General features: G+C 37.8%; 1 protein-coding gene across 43 annotated transcripts in view; it reads right to left on the bottom strand.

Moving 5' to 3' along the window:
* The window catches only part of MAP2 (microtubule associated protein 2), a 297,668-nt gene that overhangs the window by 138,787 nt on the left and 132,588 nt on the right, over nucleotides 1-26,293 (bottom strand). For 40 of the 43 annotated variants that reach the window (XM_070771192.1, XM_070771199.1, XM_070771173.1 and 37 more), the window contains one exon: nucleotides 8,234-8,301. The gene's annotated coding sequence lies outside the window, so the exon portion shown is untranslated. Of the gene's footprint in view, nucleotides 1-8,233; nucleotides 8,302-8,368; nucleotides 8,518-8,577; nucleotides 8,967-13,068; nucleotides 13,108-26,293 lie in introns of those variants that run through there. The other 3 variants (XM_070771163.1, XM_070771154.1, XM_070771175.1) reach the window with 3 other exon arrangements.

The following is a 26,293-nucleotide window of genomic DNA, read 5'->3' as shown; positions in this document are numbered from 1 at the left end:
TAATCTGTTAAATGAAGTAGCTTTGCTTTAACAATCGCCAGACATGGATCAATGTACTTCCGCGGCTTTAAATGGTCATAATCTAGAGTCATTAACACCAGAGAGAATCTGAAGAAAGGTTAATTCAAACCATCTGAGGCAGATCCAAATGGAATCCACAAAAACTGAAGATTGATTCAGACTTGGGAGGGGGGCGGTGGCGGGAAAGGGAGAGTTTGTGACAGAAACACCAAAGGTTATCCTGTATACCCCAAAACTCTTAACAATTGAATGGATGACAAAAGAGCATAAAAATAGTATTTAAGCCTGGAATTTTACCACCCCAGTTTGATTATGCACAGAAGACCAACACTGTCCATTATAGAAAGACTTGAGTTTCACATACATGCTCATTTTCTTAGCTTCAATTTGACATATTATTAAGGGCATTTTCTGTGTAGACAGCAAGGAAGACTAAGAAGCAATAAGAGGTCTTAAGACATGGTCTCTTTCCTCAAGGATTTTCCCCAAGTTTTCTCCTTGAAAAGGTTTTTCTATCTAAGTTGACTTCTGTTCATATGAAAACAAATTTTATATTTCACTGGAATTTTCAACTTAAAACCACTAATGGCACTGCTCTTGCCTATTTGGCTGTTAAAGTAAACACTGAATTACAGAATGACAGTGACAAGGTCTAAAGATCTGGTCATGGTATGACTTAGAAACAGCCTTTTAAGCAAAGGATAGATGCTGTAAGTATGAGGACATCACAAACGTTTAATAGGCACTCAAGATTTTTTTTTTCTTAATAAAATGCTGTATTTATTTGATTTGTTATTTTCTTAATTATTTCATGGGGCTTCCCTGGTGGTTCAGTTGGTAGAGTCTGCCTGCAATGCAGGAGACCTGGGTTCAACTCTGGGCTGGAAAGATCCTTTGGAGAAGGAAAAGGCAACCCATTTCAGTATTCTTGCCTGGGAAATCCCATGGACAGAGGAGTCTGGCGGTCTATAGTCCATGGAGTCGCAAGTCAGACACAACTTAGTGACTAAACCTACCTACCTATTTCGTAGCTGAAAAGTGTGCTGTGCAAGGAATTAAACAAGTAAAGGCACCCGTGCTCCTGCAGCTATAAGGGAGGATTGAGAGCCTAGAAGTGGTGGCTGAAAGATAACATCCCTCAAGATGGAGTCTGTCAAGACTTCTTGTGAACACAACCCCTCTAAACATTGTCTACCAATACATGCATGCCTCCTTCAGAGGAATGCAGGTTGCTGTCACCAACCAAAACAGTCCTCCAAAGGGAGATGATTATGTTGGAAAAATATGCATTCTTGAAATTAGAGACTATCTTCAATAGCCTCCTGTGACTATGCACAGTCCTCCAAGACTTATGTTAGGGTATGGGTGGCAAGAAGATGGGATATGAAAATTGGGAAGCTTTGCTACTCAGCACAGAGGAACATAAGGGATGTGAAGTGCTAACAGATCAGAGAATTTAGCAGGCCAGGATGGTGCTGAACATTCAGGCAGAGAAGAGGTTAAAAGTCCAAAGAAATTATGAAGTAGGGAACAGAACTGGAATTAAGAAACGGCCCAGGGTTATATGCAATCACATCCCCAAACCAGAGCCACAAGAATTCATTATACAGCATAATAAGCATTGAGCATGGGCAGAAAGAAGGAAATGTCAGTAGCTCATTAGGACTGGTTTAATGGATCTTTCATAAAGTAACTGGCTGAAATTGAAAAAGTTTAGAAGTTAAAAGGAACAAATCTCTCTTACATCATCAAAGAGGCTTGTAAGTTTGCAGTGCTACTGCAGGAAGAGAAGGACTCACATTTGACTTGCTCATAACAACAACTCCAGTTATTCTGAAGTTTTTTGGGGGCGGTGGGAGTGTCTGGACATTTGCCATCTAACTTCTTGCGAATCAAAGCATGGTCCACGGTTCAGCAGCATCAACATAACCTGTTGTTTAGTCACTAAGTCATGTCTGATTCCTTTGAGACCCCATGGAGTGTAGCCCACTAGGCTCCTCTGTCCATGGGATTCTCCAGGCAAGAATACTGGAGTGGGTTTCCATGCCCTTCTCTAGGGGATCTTCTTCCTGACATAGGGAATAAACCCATGTCTCCTGCATTGGTAGGCAGATTCTTTACCAGTGAGCCACCTGGGAATCCCAACATCACCTGGGAGCTGGTTAAAATATATAAACTCAGGCCCCTCCTTGGACCCACTGATTTGAGTCTTTATTTTAATAAGATTCTCAGTGGATTCAACTCTGCTGTAAAGTTTGAGAAGTTTACCTCCCAGTACCTACTCTTATACCTGATTGCCCATTCTCTATATGACTGACTCCGTAATCCTTTAATTTTGCTTATCCACTGATTATTTCCCCTGTCTAGAAAGAAACTTCCATTAGGGCAGGAAAAGGGCATGAAATTGATGCTCAATAAACATTCACTGAATGAATAAGTAAATTTTCCTCCAGTCTGAGATAAAGTCTGGATGATATGTAAAGTCCCCATATCTTCCCTTTACCACTAGAAACTCTCACTTTCTTCTGCTCCACTTTCATCTGTAGGGAAGATGAATGTTGCCTACCAAGGCCATATCCTTGTCTACGCTCTCTATCTCCTTTCCACTAAGACCCTGCTCCTTAAATGTGTCCTTCTTCTGCTTCCAAACATAGCATCCTCCCCGCGCCTCACCCCGCTATCTCTATCTGCCCTCTCCTTTCAGTTTAGGACTTCCCCTGTTAGTAAGGGAGGGGGGAGGTAGTCACCAGCCTCCATGCCTTGTATATTCTATTCTCTTTCCTTTGAACCCTGGTCTTCTTAAGCACGTTTTCTATTATTTTCATATCCCTATTTACTTATCCTCTTCTCCAGATCTTGCTTCTGTCCCCACAGTTTGATTGGTCTGAGTCAGACCCAGTTCAAAATTGGTGCTAAACCTTTGTGGTTGTCCTTAGTTCCTGGCCCTTCATTTTCTAAGTGGATATCTAAGAATCTACATTGGAGTCACTGTGATAATTAAAGTGCCTGTCACAGAGGCTGGCACATGGCAGGTGCCTAATGTAATTTTAGATTCCTTTTCTTGGAGTAAAGCTGGGGCTAATTTTGAAACCGGCAAATTATATCTGACCAGGAATTTGACAATTTAAAATATAGTGATTCTGCTGTTAGGAAATATCCATTGGAAATCACTCGAAATATCCTGTAAGAGGGATATACAAAGTATCCCACTGCAGAATTGCGATGACAGTGAAAACTTACGAACAATGGGGAATAAATGTGTTCAATGTCTATGGGATAGAATATTATGCAGGTGGAAAAATGTGGTGAGATTATTGAGACAATGCAGGTTTCAAACTGTACTGTCCTAATCTTCATTATGTAAATGTAAATACAACAGATGAAATAAGCTAAAAGGTCAGGAAAGTGTCAAGCATAATCTCTGGCTTGTGTTATGGATGGCTAGTATTTCCTTTCTTATACTCTTCTAAATTTTAGAAAATACAGATTTATTGCTTTTTATAATAGAAAACATAACCTGAAATAGTAAGTTCAGCAGTCTTTTATTTTCATTCTTCAGTTTCTCTGAAGAATTTGCACTTTAGCCTTGTCTTTTTTCTTTGCTTAAAAAAAAAAAAAATCCTTTGATTTTGTCATCCCATCCCTCGTTCTGTATCCTAAATGTGACTGCTGTCAAGACTTTCCTCTCTGGCCCTCTTCTTATCTTTCCTGACAATGTCATTCACATCCTACTTCCCTGACTCATCTTCTCAGCTTTGGATCTACATGTCCTGCAATTTACTGGACCAGTCCACCCACCTCCACTCATGGCCTAAACTGGCCTCTCCATATGCATTCTCTCATCATTCAGTCAGCCTGTATTGGCTGTCCACTATGTACTAGACTGTCTGTCAGAGACTAGGGATGCACTAAAAATAAAAGGAAAGCTCTTTCCAAAAACACCTCTTACCTACCTTTCTCCCCTTATTTTTCTGGTTGTCGAATTCAAATGGCAGAGTTACCATGAGTCCTTTTGCTTTTCACTCCTCCTACCAATCCAGGCTTTGCTATTCTCAGTGTATGAATCTGAGCCCAGAAACATCTTTCATTTTCATGACCTCTTTTTTTAATGCCCACTGTCAACACTCTCTTGGAGCCTTTATTTTTTTCCTGGATTATCCCATGACAGCTTCCAAAGTGATGCTTTCTTCAGTATGTTCTCACACACAATCCTGTCATATACAGAGCTATAAAGTAAGTCCTCTGAAAATATAGTGCAGGTCATTGCGGTCTCTTATTCAAAACACAGTCCATAGCTTTTCAGTGAATACTGAAAACATTTCCTTGACTTGGCATTTATAGTCATTTTTCAATGTATTTGACTGAGCTGAATGAAATTTTTATTTTGTAGCCAAAAAGAGTAAAGTACTAGGCCTTTCGTATGGTACAACCTAACAGTATTCACATACATTTCCATCCTTATCTTCCAAGATTCCCCTTCTTCTGCCCTGCATTCTAGAATATAAATAAGATCAGTCTATGCTTTCCTTGCATGTTCACTGTCTCTGGTCCCTTTGCTAAGTTGTTTGTTCTTTCTGGAGCTCCTCTAGGCATTCTGTCTCCCTTGAATACACCCATTCATCCCTAAGTTCCACCTCAAAAGCCGTCCTCCACTGTTGTGCCTCTGCTCAACTGTTAGCAGTCCTGCCCTGTAAAGAAGTCCCTTAAGAAATTATTCATGTGTCTCTTATGGTACTAATGAGCCTGGATGCTACTTTCTGGTTTTAATCTGCTGTACCCAACTGAGCTCAAAAGGTGTTCTGTTGTATACATTCCCTTTCAAGGACAGTATCCTAATACATATCTGTGTGATTGTAAGTGTCCTCAGGTATTTCTCTGAGTTGAGTCGTAATTTAAGGTTGAGTGTGGTATCTTCACACTGTTCCCTGCTTGTTTATCTGCTTTGGCCATTTGAAACTTCTATTATTTCAATTAAAAAGAGCCTTTGCAAGATATGGAATCAGTTATATGATTTAGTACCTGAATTTTTCTGGCTGATTTTCTTATATAAATGATGCAATTCAGTAATATGACTTGACTGTAATGACAGGAGATTCTTTGTGCACTTATTTCAAAATTCTCTAATTTATCTGATATCCTCCAAGAATAAAAATCCTCAGGTTAAGTATAAAATATATATTAAAAATATAAAATATACCAGAGTTTGAACATTATAGTGAAGTACTTGAAGATGCATTCACTCCTACCTAATATATAAAAACAAGAATCTACAAGGATACTCTTTTAACCTTATTTCAGTAACATATATTTTGTGTACATAATAAAGTATTAAAATAATGACTCTGAGCCAAAAAATCTACCAGAAAGAAATGAAGCATGCTGTGGTTAATATGAAGGACTTTGGGCCAGTCTTGTGTTGATTACCCAATTGGAATCTCGGTTCATTCATAACATGGAGACCATACCCAACTCCTAGAGTTGTAGGGAGAGTTAAAATGTAATAACATACCTTAAGGGCTTACGATATTATCTAACACATAGTTAATAACAAAAATTATAGTTTTACTAATAAAAATAAGTGAGAAGAAAGAATAGCATTCCCTAAAGCTATTATGATTCTAGAACTTTCCTTACAGATTATACACACGTATGTAAGCATATATATATAAAGTGATGTCATACTTAGTAGTCCTTAATAAGTAAGCAAGCTTTAAGAAGATTATGACATCATTCTTAGTATTACATTGAGAGAGAGAGTGAGCACCCCCCCCTCAACCCCCGTCTGCGGCACCAAAATTTTGGCTGAAGACATGCCGAGCAGTAAATAACGCCAAGCCTGGGAACAGTGTTTAGGAAGCATCCATAAAGCAAAACTCATGCTGCAGTTTAGCACCCTAGCTGGTGAAAGTGAAAGGGGACATTTCAAAAATTCTTTCCATCTTAACCTTAAACCAGAAAAAAAAATACTTTTGCATATAGCCTGAAGAAATTTTTTATGCATGGTTTGCCTGATTTTCTACCTAGCATTAATTATTTAATGAATTTTGGTTAATTTTAGGGGTAACTGAAAAAAAAGTACAAAATGTCTGTTTTACAGCCTGTTATCTCATGAAAAACAAGAACAAAAAAGTAACGGGAGAAAATATTGACGAGTCATTTATCCATCACATAATTAAATAAATATTTATTGAATTTCTGCTGTGGTCCAGGGACTATTCTACATGCTGAAGATACGAGTGAAAAACAAATCAGCAAAGGAATTAACTCACGTCAAGATGATATTGATTAGAAAAACCGTGATACAGGTCCCTGACTCTCTTACTGTCCAGTAGCCAGATTCTATTTTGATTTGACAATGTAACAGACTATTTGAATAAATTTTGATTTACTACCCAAAATCTATCAACGTACCCCAAGATGAATTTTAAAATGGTTCTATAAGATATAAGAATCTGAGGATTTGTGAGGTAATACACCACCTCTCCAATACACAGGTAAAAATTGAAACAGAGCTGATTAATGCCTATTGACAATATAATGAGTACATTTTTTAGTGGCTAAATAGTAGCTTCAACCTTTTTCAATTCATGTAAATACCCCAAATTTCAAAATTAATATAGGGAGTAACTAAAAGAGTCTGAAGATCAGGAAACAGATTCTCACTTGAAATATAAACTGTAGATATTTAGTTAAATGGGCAAATTCCAGATAGATTTTTTTTTAATCACCAAACATGAGATGTTTTCACTCACTCTGAGTGAAGCCAACAAAGAGAGAATGGTCCTAAGGGTTTTACAGTATCCAGGAGGAATAGTCAGTCCTGTTTGGGTATTTCATACATGATTCCACTGAGAAATTTCTGAGGAAAAATACAATCTATTTCATATATTTCTGAGACAAGTCTATTAGATTTTGTTCACTATCTGAAATAATGCAATTTCCTTTTTTAGAACACACTGATTTATTTTAATGAATTCATTCTTCTGTGCAAAAATATTATGTGATGGTGCCTACACTCTGGAAGGGGTTGACAGGGGCATCTGCCCTTCCCTCTCTCCCACAATAACTACCCACAGCAGCAAGACTCTTAATAAGCGATTGTGGAATGAATAAATTAAAGTTCTCATAATTACACACTGCAGAGAAAATTAAACAAGGACATTTATCTCCTTCAACTGCCACAAATATTCAGAGTCACAGGTGTACACTTGCATACTTCTGGTATTTCAACACCAGTAGTTAAACATTAGCCATTTTGAAGTACATTAAAAAAAAAGAAACTCCCTTTCAAAAATATTTTGGACTGGTAAGTCTTATGGAGAAATCCTATGTGAATACCAAGGAAAGATTTAAAAGATGTATTGATCTTCTCAGCAAGGCAGAAAATGTCTTCCATTTTTTAAAAGGCAAATTACGAATTCTGATTTTATCAACGTGAATATTCGTTCAAGTCAAAGCTCATCTTAAAGAATTAAGGAAAAGGTAATACCCATAATTGGTATCTCCAATCAATATATATCCTGATGCTGAATTTGAAAATTCATATTTTTAATGGAAGGCATAAGGCCCAGGATCAATGATTCAACTGCTTTAATGACAAGATGAAGGATTACTTTCTTATGCTGTCAATGCTAAATAAAACATATAAAATCAGTTCTTTCAATAACGAACAACCTCAGCCTTTAAAATAATACAGTACCAAAGACTAAATCATCAGTGAAGAAGTTAAAACATTTTATTCGCAAAACCCAACAATACTGAGTCATTCCTGGGAGTCTCTAGCGCTTATTCCACCTGGGAAGGGCAAGCCATTTCATTTAGCCATTTAAAAAATATCACTTAATAGCAAGATTCCTTCAGATAAAATCATTACTTGGCATATTTCTCTTAAATTCAAGTTATTGAATTTTTTATTAGGAGAGAATTTTGCACATTTTTAAAGTTGTTACAATGATAGAAATCCCCAAATAAGCCAGAAACATTGATATTTGCTAACAACTTGCAATACAGACAAAAAACACAATTCTTTAGACATCTTAGAATCAAAACAGCCTTGGATAATGGTATTCTCTGCAAAGCAAATCATACATGCTATAGACAATGATCAGCGTAGGCTTAAGGATAAAATATCAAACATAGAGAGGTTAAATAAAACATTCCAAATCCTCCCTGATTTTCCCTCATTTAAACACCCAAACAAAACATGTGGTACCTTTTAATTTTCTGAATGAGTAGTTTCCAATCAATGTTTCCTCGATTAGAGACAACAATCTGAAGGATCTACCGAAACAAAAGAAAAAAATTCATGTATAGATATATTAACTCAATATTAAAAACTGTAACTCACCAGTAAGCAAAAGCATTCTTTATATCCAGATAAGAAATCTACGTCTTGAGATCTGTAGCACAAAAAACGCAGTACTTGATTTTTTTAGGAAGCTCGGTAAGGAATTTAAAAGCATTTCACTTTGAGATCACAAAAAGAAGATCCTTTTAAAAAAAAAAAGGATTAAAAAGAGAGCACAATAAAATGTAAAAAAAACCCCAAACCATTACCAGCGCCTATGCAGCGATACCACCCCAGTCTAGCCTTTGAGAACTGCAGCAGAATCCTTGTCCCGGAACATGATCTCCGCGGTCTGGCTCAGGCTCTCTAGCTCCAGACAGACGCAGTCTGCAAGCCACCAGCTCCTGTCTGTGTGTGTCGGGAAAGGGAAGCTGCAAATTAGAAAAAGTCCCCGCAGTGGCGAAAAGGAAAATAAGGCGAGTGGGAGAGGGAGAGAGAGCTCACTAGCCTCAGAATTTTCGAGAATGATGACAAGCCACCCGGTGCCGCCATCATTCACTGACAATAAGATGCAGTCCTGGCGTATGATTTAGCGGTTTGCACAGGGGCTTCTGGTATCAAATGCCTGACAGGCATCTTAATTGCATCCATCCAAGTGTGTCCCCAGGAGTCGAGTCTATAAGCCTATGAATGTCATCATCTGTTCTCCTTTGTGTTAATGCCAGACACACACGCACACACACACACACACACACACACACACACACACACACACACACACAACCCCTGTGCTTAAACAGAGAAACCGTTTGCTGGCATATAGGATTACAAATAAGTTGGGCTCCACAAACTGGACATAACTAAATGATAGTTTATGAGAATTCTTATCATCTGCATTTATGACATCAGAAAGATTCTTTGATGTTTTGTCATTGACAGATAATTACAATAGTTTTAAAACTGAGTATCACATACTGCTTATTTATAGTCCAAATAAATAGGTTCATTAGAGAAATGCGCACAATCATGTATATTTTCTTATGGAAAATTTGATCCCCTTGTAACTGTGATAATTACGCCCTTGGCAATGGTTTCCTTACAAAGGAGAATGCAGCAAAAACAAAGAGGATTAGGAAACCAGGGTTGATGTGTGATTTCTGGAGGCAATCTATTTTATTCCTTTCACATACAAAGGCAAAGAGAGGTAGCAACCAGCTTGAGTAGTGAGACTTTACAGTCCCCCAGGACCAAGACAGGGAATTGAATCTCTGGCATAATCAGTATCCCCTTTATGTTAGCAACTGAAATTAACAGTTGAATATCCCTATTTTACAGTGCCCTTTATGTAGGGAGGTTAAGTATGAAATCATTCCCAGCATTTATTTCATGGACAAAAGGGATGGGGGGAAATGTTAATAAATAAATTTTTATAGCATTGCTAGCTAGCTCTCTGCATCAGTGAATGGAGCAAAATTCCATGTGTACCAAAAAGGCCGGCTGCAAAGAAGGTTGCTGGGAGGGAGCATCACCATGGTTACCGGAAACAGAAAGTAGGGAAAAAAATAAGGTGATGATAGAGGAGATGGAAGGAGAAGCTACCGTGGAGGAAATTCAGAGAGAGAAAGATATGCTTCATGTTTTTTCTTTCTGGAAAGAACTGTCTCTATCAGTTTTTCATATTAGATTTTGAATGCGTTAGGATGAATATGCATTCTATATCAGCCACCGTTCTCCATTTTTGGATCACTAGCTAATTTTGCTTTCATACGTTTGGTTCTTTTGTATGAGATGGATCCTGATATTTCTTGCCTCTGACACTATCCTGTATTCATGGACACCACTCAGCCTAGTGCACACCCTTTGTTTCTCAGGTGAGAAAGCTGAGGCCCAAAGAATCTGACAAAGGTCACAAAGCTGGCTGGAGATCCAACAGAAACACCATCCTAGTCTCCTAGTTCAGGTCCCTGTTTTTCTTCTCTGACCAAGTAACTTTCTTTCTGTGCTCTCTTCCATTCTGTCTGCAAGCAAAACGGATTCCAGAAACATCCTTTTTGTCTGTGATTTTGTAAGTCTTCTTTTATTTGCTAAAGCAGTGATCCTCCTCTTTAAAACTATGCATTGCAATCATTCCAAAGACCAGCTTTGCTTAATAGCTATGCTGTACTGTATTCCAGGTCTAGGGAATCTGGAGTAATTATGTCACTGCTTTTCTTTTACTTCCAGTCTGGCAATCAGATGAATAAAGCATGATTGCCCTGTTGTGAACCTATCTTGTTGACTCTGAACTTAATCATCATATACTAAGCACTCTCTCATCCCTGGCATCATTCTTTCTGCAAGCATGAAATTGGGCAATCGAATTGAATCAGCCTCCCAAGGTTACTCCTAGTTATAGACAATGTGAACCTTCCTGGGGTGCCAATAATGAAGCTGCAAAATTGAGAGCTCACGTAAAATTTTTTAGAAAGAAAGAAAAAAATACTCAAAGCAACCACTGGGAGGCGCAATATTTGTTAAAATCTTTCTGAGATATTCAGTAAAAAAATGTGAGTAGGACTTTGACCTTGCTTTTATTTCCTTTCTAAAACATTCTGAAAGACGTTCAGTTCTTATGAGTCATTGCTCTTAAGTTAACTCATTGATTTGTTGTTGTTCAGTTGCTAAATCATGTTCAACTCTTTGATAAGTAGAGTCATGTTGCTTTTTTTGACATTTAAAGCATAGCTGCTGCTACCAATACTACCCTCTGCCCTCAGCATGTCAGCTCTACAAGAAATTAATCACAGTAAAAAAATATGGTTACTTTAGGTAATAATTACAAGAGATTTCAGGTTTCAGTGAATCCTCCATAGTGGTTAGGATTTTTTCTTTTAAAAAATGTCCCTTTAAATATAATCTTTCTATGACATGCCAATTTTTTTCTCAGTGATTTTTTACATTAAGGTTACTTTTTCAACGCAAATATTTTGTTTTAATAGGCTGTCCTCTATTGTTCACTTCTAGGCAAGCAAAAAAAAAAAAATGATGCACAAGACTGTCATTTGATCTCATAAAGCACACATAATGGTCTTGGTCAGTTTAAAAATCAGCTCAGCTTCCAAAAATATTTAATATTCCTTGGGAATCATTTTAATATTTGTGGATACTTGGTTCAGTCAATGAGAATGAGTATTCTTTTCCTTTTCACTGTTACCATTTGTTAATGGAAGTATTACTTTGTCTTTTGTAGAATAAGCTCTATATGTAACACAGAATTCTCTTTTTTAAGGTTTCACAATCACACTTTATAACTACTAAAGTTAGTTCTGAACTAACTAATTCTGAAACCACATCATGGTGCTACACACCAGTTATATGCTCATGTGTGTGTATGTGCTAAATCGCTGTAGTCCTGTCTGACTCTGTACAATCCCATAGACTGCAGCGTGCCAGGCTCTTTGTCCATAAGATTCTTCAGGCAAGGATACTGGAATGGGTTGCCATGTCCTCCTCCAGGGGATCTTCCCAACCCAGGGATTGAACCCATGTCTGTTACCTCTAACCTGCATTGGCAGGCAGCTTCGTTACCACTAGAGCCACCTGGAAAGCCCTTATATGCTCAGACCGAGTTCTTACTGGCCAAAGTTCTAAAATGCTGTGCTATTATATATGCCAGGATTCTGTATCATGTAAGACTCTCATTGGCCAAGGTTATAGAATTAGACAAGATTTCTTCAACCGAAAATTCTAGATTCACATAAAATTCTAACAAGCCAAAATTCAGAATCACAAAATGGAAATACCTCCATTATGCATATCACAAAATCCAATAAACCAACCTTCCCAAACCACATGAGATTCTTTTGATAAAGCATTCAGAATTACATGAGACTCCTATCAGAGAACAACGTTTCAGACTCATGCAGGATTCCTATAGGCCAAGGTGCATGGAGACCAAGATTCCAGAATTACCCTAAATTTCTTATGGACTAGGCTTCCAGAAGCAGCCAATATTCTTGTAAGCAAGTTTCTGAAAAACCCAGTGTTAATGCAGTAATATTCTGATATCCAGATTCCTGGAATCAAGCGTATTTCATTCATGCTAAGTTGTAAAACATAATTCTTGCCTTTAAGTATGTTCTACTCTGATAACACTAAGACACCAGATAATTGAGAGACTTGCATGATGTTTTATATTTATGCTTATGAGGCTCAACTGTCATGTAGCACCATTTGCCGGTTCATTTAACCAATTTTAATGGCACACATTCATAGGATTTAGGTATGGGGAAAAAAGAGAACATTTCCTACTCAAGGAACTTCAATTATATTGAGGGGAACACAGAAGTAAACAGAAATCTAAGTTCACAATTCCTTTTCTCACTTTGATGAGACATGCTATCTTTGCCCCTGGGTTATCTGCTTTATCTCAGGTCCTCATCTTTATGAATCCCTCAATCCCAAGTTCGGTTTAGCTTACCCCTGTGGTTCTTCTGGAAGACTCTTGGTTTTGTTCCTTATGGATATGGGTCTGTGTATTTCTCTATCACCCTTTAAGCCCATTAGGAATGGATAATGGAGGTATTTCCTTCTTACTTCTTTGAAGTTCTTGGTCATATATCATTTTCCAAACTAGGACTTTTCTAACTACCATAATGAAAACTGCAGTCCTGTCCCTTTCGTAGCCCTTCATCCCCTGCTCCACTTTTCCCTTTTTCCATAGCACTTACCACTTTCTATCATACCATAAAGTTTTATTTTTTATGTTTACTATGTATTACCTGGGGCTTCTCTGGTGGCTCAGACAGTAAAGAATCCACCTGTAATATAAGAGACACAGGTTCAATCCCTGGGTTGGGAAGATCTCCTGGAGAAGGGAATGGCTACCCACTCCTGTATTCTTGCCTGGAGAATTCCATGGACAGAAGAGCCTGGGGTGCTACAGTCCATGGGGTTGCAGAGTCGGACATGACCGAGCGACTAACTCATTTCACTTTCATTTATTACCTGCCTCACTCTCTAGGTCATGAAGGAAGTCATCTTAACATGTTTGGGCCACTAATCTCTAAAGCAACACTAAGACAGTGCCTGGAATATCTAGCACTCAAAAAATATCTTTCAAACAGTAAGTGTGAAAATCACAGTATTATTTATTAAGTTGGAGTATTTAAGGACAAGAGAAACTTTTGGACTCTATATTGACTTACTTGTTCTATATATTCAGTCTTCCTTATGAATATAGTCTTTTATTTGTACTAAAAATCATTTTTTCCCACGGAATCAATTTTTTTTGGTAATTTCCATGAAAGGATACACATTTATTTAAAACAGGGATTTGTCTCCTACTTTCTTTAGATTCTGCAAAGTACCTAGCATGGGACTATCAGCTCCTAAATATCAGCTGAGAAAGAGCTTGTTTGATAAATCATACTTCTATTGGTCTTAAATATGCTAAATTTTAATCATTAGATTATTTAAATTAGAAAAATTAATAAATTAGTACTGTCTCTTTGAAATGGCTTTCTGAAAATTGACTATAATTACTATAATGTGCACTTTAAAAATTAGTAAGAGAAATAATAATTATACTTTTACCTAGTACTCTTAAATTTGTTATTCTAAATATATTTAGTTCCCTGGGGTATACACCTAGAAATGGAATTAGTGGGTCATAAAGTAGACATACATTCAACTTTACTAGATATTGCCAAACTGTCTTCAGAAGTGTTCAAATCAATTTACACGCCCACCAGCAGTGCATCAGAGTTTCGGTTGTTCTATCATTACAGCTTTCAACATCTGGAGAGCTTTTTATTGCCAACATGGTTTTTCAAGGGTAATGAGACTATGACTTAATGAACTGAACTAGCAATTATTTTTCATGGTAATAGTGGAATATTATGGTGCCATTGGTTTAGAAATTCTTTGTTTACGACAAATTTTAGAACCTATTAGTGAACATTATGGAAAAGGGTTTTGGGGTGAGCATATATTTTAAAAATGTGACATGCAACCATGGCTGCATGTGATGATTATGTTTGTTAGATAAATGAGTTGTAAGGGGATATATTACTTAGAAGGGAGAAGATATTTTATACAGGGCTTTAATAGATTAACAGGCAACTGTGAAGTGAAAAACAATGAAGTGAAAAGCTGTGTAGTAAAATCTCTATCTTAGAAGTATATCAACAAGTCAAAGTATGTCTGTGGCAACACACACCAAACTGCACTATTATGACAAAAGAATGAACAGTTAAGATGCTTCCAAAACTGTTTCTTTCACACAAATTCCTTGCTCGTTGATTTTCACCATAATTACTAGGTTACTTCTTTTTCTCCAATCCCAATCTTACACGTCCTTTCTGGTCCATTTAAAATTCTGTCCTCTTTTACAGGGACTTCCTAGGTGGCTCAGTGGCGAAGAATCTGCTTGCCAATGCAAGAGATGTAGGAGATGGCGGTTCATTCCCTGGGTCAGGAAGATCCCCTGGAGAAGGAAATGGCAGCCTGATCGAGTATTCCTGCCTGGAGAGTTCCACAGACAGAGGAGCCTGGCAGGCTATAGTCCTTGGGGTCACAAAGAGTTGGATGTTACTGAGCACCTCTTTTACAATGATTCCATAACTTTTCTAGCACACAAAGCCACAAAGCTCTTCCTCTGTGCTTGTGATTGGTCTGTTCCTATTTTCTATTTTTTCCTAATTCAGTCTTGGAATGTTGTACTCTTCTGAGAACTTGTCTATTTCTTCCAGGTTGTCCATTTTATTGGTGTATAGTAGTCTCTTATGATCCTTTGTATTTCTGTGGTGTCAGAACTTTTCCTTTTTCATTTCTAATTTTGTTGATTGGAGTCTTCTTTTTTCTCTTAATTGTCTGGCTAATGGTTTATCTATTTTGTTTATATTCACAAAGAACCAGCTTTTAGCTTTATTATTCTTTGCTACATTGTTCTTCATTTCTTTTTCATTTATTTCTGCTCCAGTCTTTATGATTTTTTTCCTTCTACTAACTTTGGGTTTTTTTCAAAGCTGTTTCTCTGAATTGCCATGATACCAAAACAAAAAATAATCACCATGATACCAACAAGCAAGGAGAACCAAGTAGTCCATCCTAAAGGAAATCAGTCCTGAATATTCTTTGGAAGGACTGAGGCTGAAGCTGAAACTCGAATACTTTGGCCACTTGATGCGAAGAGCTGACTCATTTGAAAAGACCCTGATGCTGGGAAAGATTCAGGGCAGGAAGAGAAGGGGACGACAGAGGATAAGATAGTTGGATGGCATCAGCAACTCAATGGACATGAGTTTAGGTGAACTCCGGGAGTTGGTGATGGACAGGGAGGCCTGGCGTGCTGTGATTCATGGGGCCACAAAGAGTTGGGCACGGCTGAGTGACTGAACTGAACTGATACCGTAATGCCTGATGTTATATATGGCCTCTGGCTGGTCTTCAGTTGTTTATATGCAATTATTCTGATACAGACCAATTAAAAAAGCATATGATATGCTTCTCATATAAAGTATTAAATTCCAATAATGTGCCAATCCCTTTGAACACATTATTTTATTCAATATTTCAGAGTTATTAATTTCCCTTTCACAGCTGAGGAAAGAGGCCCAGTTAGGTTTAGTTACAGTCTAAGAACACACAGCTGGTAAGTGGTGGAGCAGAAATTCAGTCCCTAAACTTCTGAACTAATTAGTTTGTAATTCAGCTTAACAATTTCAAGGTATCAGAAATGGAGAGAAAAATTAAACATAGAATTAAGAATTTTAAACAGACTATGTATTGTTCTAGGTGTGCATGAAAGAGATAGCATTAGAAACAAGAATTTTAATTTTCAGAATTATTTCAAATTCCATCAGTTCATAGTTAAATGATGTATATGTGTGAACACAAACATTCCTACAGTTGAAGAAGACATCATAATTTTATTCACTATCTATTTGGTCTATTATTAGAGTGTACAGTGTCACATTTGTGAGATATATGCTCATGTGTTTTTAAAATACTTCACTGTTTGACAATTTGAGTTTATTGTGTATGTTTTAAAATATATTGTTCCAATTAACCTATTTTAGAAGTACAGATTGTAATAATAAAATATCTGTCTTGGCCAATCATTACCCTCATTTTATTAGACAAAGTTAGAAATAATCAAATACCATGGTGAATCTTAAAGGTCACATCAAAGAACATTATATCAATTCCATATTACACAATGCATGTCTTGTTTAAATTAAATTTATTTATAGTCAGATTCTGCCTGTGGGCACGTTTCTTCCAAATAAGTCCACTCCCTCCATCAAGTCTATCCTCAAATATTAACATCTCAAGGAGGCTTAACCTAACCATGCTATTAAATACTGCAACCTGAAATCCCCATTCTTTATCTTCTTAATCCTATTTTACATAGTACTTATTTTCTAATAGACTATATAGTTTACTTATTTTTATTCTTTATTGCTCTCTCTTCTCATTCACTTGTAAGCTCCATGAAGGCAAACTCTTTGCATGTTTTGTTCACTAATGTATCCCAGGTACCTAGAACTAGCCCTAGTATGTAACTGCTACACAGTAAATATTCATTGAACTCATACCTATATGAACAAATAATTAAAATGATAATACTAAAACTCATATAAAAACCAGGAATTACCTCCTAAAAATTCTGAATTCTGAGCTTATCAGCTGAGAACATTCAGTTTCAGAAATCCCTAAATTCATAATGTAAATATTTTATTTGGTTTATGTCTTGGTTAACAAATATAAAGTTTTAGGCTTTTCATCTTTGGCACATTTATAGCCATTTTGAATACATCTTTCCTTTAACTTTAGATTTTTTAAATTAGCTATCTGTTCATCTATTTATGTATTTTAACAAAAATTATTCTAGTCATTTTTTGCTTGCTTGTGAATCCTTAGTTAGAAGTTACATTACATATTTGTCTTCATCTTTCCAATCACCTGAAAGTTGATACAAACTGCTTTCTTTCACTACTGGAGATACTACCAGCCTGTGGGGAAACATATTTACAAGACAAATGGGCAAACCATGAAAGAAAACTATGAGAATTAGTGTTGAGAAGTTCTCCCTTCATAAAATTTTCACTTGACATTCAGTCAAGCAGAATCATCTTCAGGACTTATGAATTTCTTGGCTGATCTTCCTGGAAGCATGAAATGAACCTGTATTTTATTTAATGTCTCCAAAAGCAGGAACATTAGAGTTTAACAGAAGACTGGATAAGGACACAAAATGAAATGTTGCATTGCATGATATTAGATATAAAATCCTTATTTCTTTTTGAAAACTGCTAAAAGGAATTATTTTGTTTACTGTTCTCCAAGCTTTGAAGATTGTTACCTCAATATTCTAAATCTTGTCACTCCTTCAATAATCAGCAACTTGGGAGAACTGGAGAGTTAGCAGTAATTGAGAGGTAAGCTAGTACTAATCCATTTGAACTCAGTTCAGTTCAGTTGAGTCGCTCAGTTGTGGCTGACTCTTTGCGACCCCATGGACTGAAGCAGGCCAGGCCTCCCTGTCCATCACCAGCTCCCGGAGCTAACTCAATCTCATGTCCATAAAGTCGGTGATGCCATCCAACCATCTCATGCTCTGTCGTCCCCTTCTCCTCTCACCTTCAATCTTTCCCAGCATCAGGATCTTTTCAAATGAGTCAGTTCTTCGCATCTGGATTGGATGCAAAGGACTGGAGTTTCGGCTTCAGCATCAGTCCTTCCAATGAATATTCAGGACTTATTTCCTTTAGGATGGTCTGGTTGGATCTCCTTCTAGTCCAAGGGACTCTCAAGAGTCTTCTACAACACCACAGTTCAAAAACATCAATTCTTTGGTGCTCAGCTTTCTTTATAGTCCAACTCTCACATCCAGACAGGACTACTGGAAAAACCATAGCTTTGACTAGATGGACTTTTGTTGGAAAAGTAATGTCTCTGCTTTTTAATATGCTCTCTAGGTTGGTCATAGCTTTTCTTCTAAGGTGCAAGCATCTTTTAATTTCATGGGTAGGCAGTCTTTAACCTTAACATTACTAGATTATTCTGAAAGCTTTGAATTCTGCAAGCTTCTACAGCATTTTCCTGCAATGTTGAGCATTTACAGTTCAAATTATAAAATGTCTACTGTGATGGTAAATAAATGCAATGTCATACATGAAATGATTTCTAAAAATGTATATTATTTTAAAAACTTATTTTGTTAATAGCCAAAATTCACATTCTGAAAATTTATGAAATTCATACTTATTTTCTCTGCCATTTAGGGGAGAGTACTCTTGGGTGATTGCCACCAAGATATACATGTGAAATGTTATTACCTCTCATTCCTTTTCCTCTAGTCCTTTTACCAGGCATACATTACAAATGGGAGGAGAGTATTAACTGGGGATATTGGGCTTCAGAGGTGATGCTAGTGAAAAAGAACCCACCTACCAATTTAGGAGACATAAGAGACACAGGTTCAATCCTTGGGTCAGGAAGATCCCCTGGAGGGCATGGCAACCCACTCCAGTATTCTTGCCTGGAGAATCCCATGGATAGAGGAGCCTGGCAGGCTACAGTCCATTGGGTCACAAAGAGTTGGACATGACTGAAGAGACTTAGCACGCACACATATGGGTTATTTAGTTAACAGCAGCTTAAATAAAACAGCTTGTCAGAACGACATACACTTTGAATACCTAGAATACATTCAATGGTATATCTAAACGTGTTTTAAGGTCCTAAATCCTCCTATTGATTGGAACCAAAGAATATAATGCTGCTGCTGCTAAGTCACTTCAGTCGTATCTGCCTCTGTGCGACCCCATAGACGGCAGCCCACCAGGCTCCCCCGTCCCTGTGATTCTCCAGGCAAGAACACTGGAGCAGGTTGCCATTTACTTCTCCAATGCATGAAAGTAAAAAGTGAAAGTGAAGTCGCTCAGTAGTGTCTGACTCTTAGCAACCCCATGGACTGAAGCCTGCCAGGCTCCTCCATCCATGGGATTTTCCAGGCAAAAGAGTACTGGTGTGGGGTGCCATTGCCTTCTCTGAAAACATAATGATGGATATCAAATCCCTTGTGTGAAAAGAAAGGGGAACTGGAATGGACAGTGGGGGCACTTCTATGTTTCTTCCTTATCATCAGATTTCTAAGCTATAAAAGATACTAGATAAAAGATTCATTAGCTTTTAAATTAAAAGGAAATATTATACATGATCGATACCTAAAATGAATATTCTTTCTTGACAGTGCCATCAAGTTTGTTAAAAAGAGTTCATGTGGAAAGGATTCTAGATGGCAGTGTTAGAAATTATATTAATATTTTATTTATACTACCTTTTTCCATAATTTTGTGGCTTTTTTCCTCTTTTGTTTCTAATAGCAAATGTATAATTAAAGAAATAAGATTTAATTATATTTAATATTCTGGGAGAATTAACTCAAGATTTTTTTCTAGACATTGTTCATCTACTGTGACTTATTTTTCAAATGGAGTGTGACAATATGCTCTTTACAAAGGTAGCCATTGTGAATATCTGTGCCAACAAATGTGTCTGAGAGAAATTTTTACATCCCTAAGCCACTAACTGTTTTCTTAAACCGCCACATTCTGACACTGTTTTTTCTTTCCTCCCCTAATCTTTATGCTTCACCTACCCCTTTAAAAAAGCCTTCCTCAGCAATCAATGCAAAGAAATAGAGGAAAACAACAGAATGGGAAAGACTAGAGATCTCTTCAAGAAAATTAGAGATACCAAGGGAACATTTCATGCAAAGATGGGCTCAATAAAGGACAGAAATGGTATGGACCTAACAGAAGCAGAAGATATTAAGAAGAGATGGCAAGAATACACAAAGGAACTGTACAAAAAAGATCTTCACGACCCAGATAATAACAATGGTGTTATCACTCACCTAGAGCCAGACATCCTGGAATGTGAAGTCAAGTGGGCCTTAGAAAGCATCACTACAAACAAAGCTAGTGGAGGTGATGGAATTCCAGTTGAGCTATTTCAAATCCTGAAAGATGATGCTGTGAAAGTGCTGCACTCAATAGGCCAGCAAATTTGGAAAACTCAGCAGTGGCCACAGGACGGGAAAAGGTCAGTTTTCATTCCAATACCAAAGAAAGGCAATGCCAAAGAATGCTCAAACTACCGCACAATTATACTCATCTCACACGCTAGTAAAGTAATGCTCAAAATTCTCCAAGCCAGGCTTCAACAATATGTGAACCGTGAACTTCCAGATGTTCAAGCTGGTTTTAGAAAAGGCAGAGGAACCAGGGATCAAATTGCCAACATCTGCTGGATCATGGAAAAAGCAAGAGAGTTCCAGAAAAACATCTATTTCTGCTTTATTGACTATGCCAAAGTCTTTGACTGTGTGGATCACAATAAACTGTAGAAAATTCTGAAAGAGATGGGAATACCAGACCACCTGACCTGCCTCTTGAGAAACCTATATGCAGGTCAGGAAGCAACAGTTAGAACTGGACATGGAACAACCGACTGGTTCCAACTAGGAAAAGGAGTATGTCAAGGCTGTATATTGTCACCCTGTTTATTTAACTTCTATGCAGAGTACATCATGAGAAACGCTGGGCTGGAAGAAGCACAAGCTGGAATCAAGATTGCTGGGAGAAATATCAATAACCTCAGATATGCAGATGATACCACCCTTATGGCAGAAAGTGAAGAGGCACTAAAAAGCTTCTTGATGAAGGTGAAAGAGGAGAGTGAAAAAGTTGGCTTAAAACTCAACATTCAGAAAACGAAGATCATGGCATCTGGGCCCATCACTTCATGGCAAATAGATGGGGAAACAGTGGAAAAAGTGTCAGACTTTACTTTTTTGGGTTCCAATATTACTGCAGATGGTGATTGCAGCCATGAAATTAAAAGACGCTTACTCCTTGGAAGGAAAGTTGTAACTAACCTAGATAGCATATTGAAAAGCAGAGATATTACTTTGCCAACAAAGGTCCATCTAGTCAAGGCTATGGTTTTTCCTGTGGTCATGTATGGATGTGAGAGTTGGACTGTGAAGAAAGCTGAGTGCTGAAGAATTGATGCTTTTGAACTGTGGTGTTGAAGAAAACTCTTGAGAGTCCCTTGGACTGCAAGATCCAACCAGTCCATCCTAAAGGAGATCAGTCCTGGGTGTTCACTGGAAGGACTGATGCTGAAGCTGAAACTCCAATACTTTGGCCACCTCATGTGAAGAGTTGACATATTGGAAAAGACCCTGATACTGGGAGGGATTGGGGGCAGGAGGAGAAGGGGACGACAGAGGATGAGATGGCTGGATGGCATCACCGACTCGATGGACATGAATTTGAGTGAACTCCGGGAGTTGGTGATGGACAGGGAGGCCTGGCGTGCTGTGATTCATGGGGTCACAAAGAGTCGGACATGACTGAGCGATTGAACTGAACTGAACCCCTTTCCAAATCTTCCTTCTCCTGTACCCCAAAGGCAGAGAGAGTGCTGTCAAGAAAACAGGAAAACACTTAAGGAATTATGCAAACAAACTTTCCTCTAACAAAGTCCTGCACTTTCAAGTTAGTTGAGGGCAGATTCCATGGGTTTTACACCATTTTTTCTGTATAATATCTAATAGACTCTTTTTTTGCATTGGTGCACAAAATTAATGTTATTTCATTTTGTATATGTTGACAGAAAAATTGGAATTGAAGATGGGGAGAAAAATATGAAGTTATTGTGGTCACTGTAGTACTAAGTATGGGATTTATTTTGAACCCAGCAGAACTAAAGAAATAAAGAAAAGGCAATAGAATACCCAACTTACAGATACCTTCTGCTGAAATGCCTGTAGGCACATAGATGCCATATTAGGAAAAACCAGTAGGTGCCTCAATGACAAGTTTCTCTAGATAGCAAAGACTGATTATAATGTTCTCTAGTTTCATATTTTAATTTGGAGCTGCTCAATAAAATGTATGATTGATTGGCTGATGAGAGAAGGGGAAGTGAAAGCTATGCTATATGCACACAGAACACACAAAGGGGAACTTTGAGAAATATGGCAGTCAGGACTTTCCATTAGAAGGCAAGTGCAGTGAAAGAGAAACTTACTTCACAAGGAAAAACCAGAAAGAAAAAAAAGAGCAGGGAAAAATGAACTTGATAAAATGGCACAGAAATGCTAAGATGGACTCAGTGCTATACACATAACCTGGAGAAAAGAAGCAAATGAAAAATAGTGGTATGTGTTAGGAGGGTTAAGATACTCAAATCAAAAAGGGAAAAGGAAGAACATGGGAGAAAGGTAAAGAAGGATTAGAGGACCAAGAGCTTTAGAAGTAAACAGGGTTTCATTTATAAACCAGTGAGCCAGTCTGACAGGTGAGGCAGGCTGAGGCACTTGAAAGATCTCATTCAATGGCTGGCATTACCGAATGCCCAGCTGGGTCTGAACAAGAGTAGTTTTAAACAGGGACATTGTTCTAAGGAAATCTTAAGTTTCGTGTGCCCTCCAATGCAGCCTTATAAATCTTGAACAGCATCAATATTCACCAACCACAGGCAATCAGCATTACTCCAGAATTTGCTGGACACAGCAAGTCCTTGATAGGGAATATTCTAATTTGGATGGCTGGCCCTCTGCTCAGGATTTACATGTATTGATGACATGCAAATCAGTTTAGTGCAGTCTCATCAACAGCATAAATTAAGTGCATCCTGTTGTGGGGATTATCTTGGAAACAGAGAATGTCACCTTCAGTATGCCTATGGTCTGGAGATGAGCAGTCCGTCTCTGAGTGAGGGAGAGAGAAAAACAGACCAAGAGCATCTCCTCACTGTTGACTGGCTGCCTGCATGCTTCTTTACGTTAAATGACTGACTACTCACATAAAATAGCTTGGCTCGGAATAATTTTCTTTTTAACATCCATTCAGAGAGACAAGAGATTCAAAGATAGCATTTTGATCTAGAATCCCTGATACTGCACGTAGGCAAATCATAGGAGAAGACAATGCTCAATTCTAACCTTTGTTTAAAGAGTGCATATTTCATTAACAAATGATACCCATTAGCATTGGACATATGCTTTGTATATGAGTAAGGATGGATTTACAACTTCCTGTTACACATTCTAAGTAAGTTAGTAAATAAAGGGCTAAAGGCTCCAATGAGAAAAATCACAAAATTGTATGACAAATATAAGAAAAAAAAATCCTTTGGTTTAGGAAGTACTACCTGTGACTGATATTTTAAAGAATTTATAAACCATGCCTGGAAATAGCTGATTAAAGGAAATTCACATACAGTTCACTCCACAGAGTAAAGACATTTTCCATTGAGTTTGCAATTGCTGTCAATACATGTTATCCAGCCAGCTTATTGGACACCATCAATGAAAAATAATCTTTAAAGTCTGGATTTAATAACAGACAAAAGAAAATGAAGAGAGTATTCCTGAGGCCTAACGACACGTGGACTAGTCAAGTGTGTGCCTGTGTGAAGTAGATGAATGTGGCGTCTACCATGCCGGGGGTTGAAGACACGTGCTTACAGTGAAGGGTAAGGACAAGTCAACGGTGTTTGGTGGAGAGTTGGGAGTTGTGTGCAGCTGATGGAAGCTGTGACCTCAGTAATGTATGGCGTACTGAATGGAAATGGCATAAACAGAACGGCGTCTCTACCAAGGACAGAGGAACATCAAGCATATTGCAATGAGGGTATATGGGGAGCAGAGAATAGAAGTGGAGGTGAGAGATAAAAGGGCAAGTTTAAAATAATGTGAAGCAAGAATGGGGACTTTCATGTTCTGATGATCAGGTGCCCCCCAAAACGAAGACTATGAAGAACTCTGTTCTTTGCACCTGTGTTTCACACAACACCAGCAACAATAAAAGCAGTAACAACAAAAGGTTATGAAGAAATACTGACCACAGAAGACTGAAAAAACAAATGCTAGTTTTCATCAAATGCAAAGGTATTTTGTCTCTTATGTCAATGAAGCTAATGGAGTCCCAAAAAAGAAGTTGAGGGGTCAAACTATGCATGGATTTGAATTTGTGCTAGGAACAAGTACAATGCCTTATCACGATGTCGTTGCTGCTTTTTAGCATGTTGCTGCTAAGTCATGTCCAACTCTTTGTAACTCCATGGACTGTGGCCCACCAGACTCCTCTGTCCACAGGATTTCCCAGGCAAGAATACTGGAGTGGGTTGCCAAGTTCTTCTCCAGGGGATCCTCCTGACCCAGGGATTGAACTCGCATCTCCTGCATGAAAGGCAGATTCTTTAAAACTGAGCCACCAGGGAAGCCCTAATATCTTCTATAATTAAAGATTATATCAAAATTAGAAATTCATTTTTAAAGAACATGATTTTATTATTTTTTATTCATGTTTCCTTTCCTATTTTCCCTTCTTTATTAGTAATGACAGGTAACACCCAGAAGAAAGAAAATTGCTCCAATCAAAGACATTTTAAGATGAGCTTCCATTTCACACTGACTGTTAAGAGTCAAATGAAGATACAAAGAGGATGCCAAGATTGGATTTATGACATATACTTTAAATAAAATCTACAAATATTGCTCATAAAATCATAGTGGTGTCATCACCATTCTTGCTGTCACCTACTGGAAGTTTTGTTCTTGATGCTTATAAACTGAAAGCCACAGAAAAACACTTTCTCTTTCAAGTGCAAAGCAACTATAAGATGAATAAGAAACCTGCTTATGTCAGATGAAAGTGGAACACTGCTTTAGCTTTCAGAGTTTTATCTTGATTAAAGGCCAAAACCTCTGTCAGGGAGCTGGGGAGCACAGAAGGCACCCACACCGGATATGCTCACATGCATGTTAATATGAACATGGTCTGTAGAGCCTGGGACTGATTTCAGAGCTCGAGAGTCCAAGGCCCACTGCTGATTTAGTTTGAGAGAGATCAAGACATTCCGCTATGAGCTAGAGAACTATTCTGGGAATGGGGATGGCAGGTGGTGGGTGTGGGGGTCCTTAATCCTAAACTGGCTTCAGACAGCCTCCAAAGGAGGAGTATTTGCAGATTATCTGATTCATTTGTTGACTGGATTGTTTCAAAATTTTCCAATGTTGATGAGAAGTGATGTTATTTTCTTAATATTTCTATTTAGGCAAATGCAAATAATAATAGTAACAGCTAATATTTGTTGAAAGTGAAGTTGCTTAGTCGTGTCCAACTCTTTGTGATCCCATGGACTGTAGCCTTCCAGGTTCTTTCATCCATGGGATTTTCCAGGCAAGAACACTGGAGTGGGGTGCCATTTCCTTCTCCAGGAGATCTTCCTGAGTATTTGCCTACACTACAGTGAGCACTTTATACATATTAATAAAGCTGTATAAAGAAAGTCTTTTATTACTTCCATTTTATAAGGGGGCAAGCTGAGACACAAAAGTCTAGATGACGGCCTCAAGGACAAATTGCTAGTAAACTGAGAAACTTCATGAACCAGACAATCCAGCACGAGTTTTGCCATGAGCCTAAATTTTTCTGCATATGTTTTAAATTCTTGATCGGAGTAACCCATTCCTTTCACTGTTGGGAAATGAGGAATTCTTCAAACAGTTGGAAGAAAGCACTAGTAAACCCAATCACTCTCCTCGCTTAGTTTAGCTGTCTAACAAACACACAGGCATTCAACATCCCTTCATCTGAATTTTATGCAAAACCAAAAATACAGAAGTACAGGATATGCCAACATAAGAGTATACCATCACATCTCCTCTGTTCTCCATTTTTAGCCTTGCTTCCTCTGAAAAGAGAACTTGTAAAACCATTGGGTCTCTGTGTAAATCTTCCTTACTCAATCCTCATGCCTCCCTTTACCACCATGGTCAAAAGAAACAGTCCTGGAAAAGTTAAAAAGAAAAGAATTGCTGCTTCCTAGACATCTGGGCTATTTTTCATTCCTTCCCTGGAATTAATGTGATGCTAAGCATTACCTGTTTATCATCTCTGTCTTCTGTCCAATTGATCA

This window comes from Bos indicus, chromosome 2 (genome assembly GCF_029378745.1).
Source record: "Bos indicus isolate NIAB-ARS_2022 breed Sahiwal x Tharparkar chromosome 2, NIAB-ARS_B.indTharparkar_mat_pri_1.0, whole genome shotgun sequence".
In the NCBI taxonomy this organism is placed as follows: domain Eukaryota; kingdom Metazoa; phylum Chordata; class Mammalia; order Artiodactyla; family Bovidae; genus Bos; species Bos indicus.
This window is presented reverse-complemented; position numbering and strand designations above follow the sequence as displayed.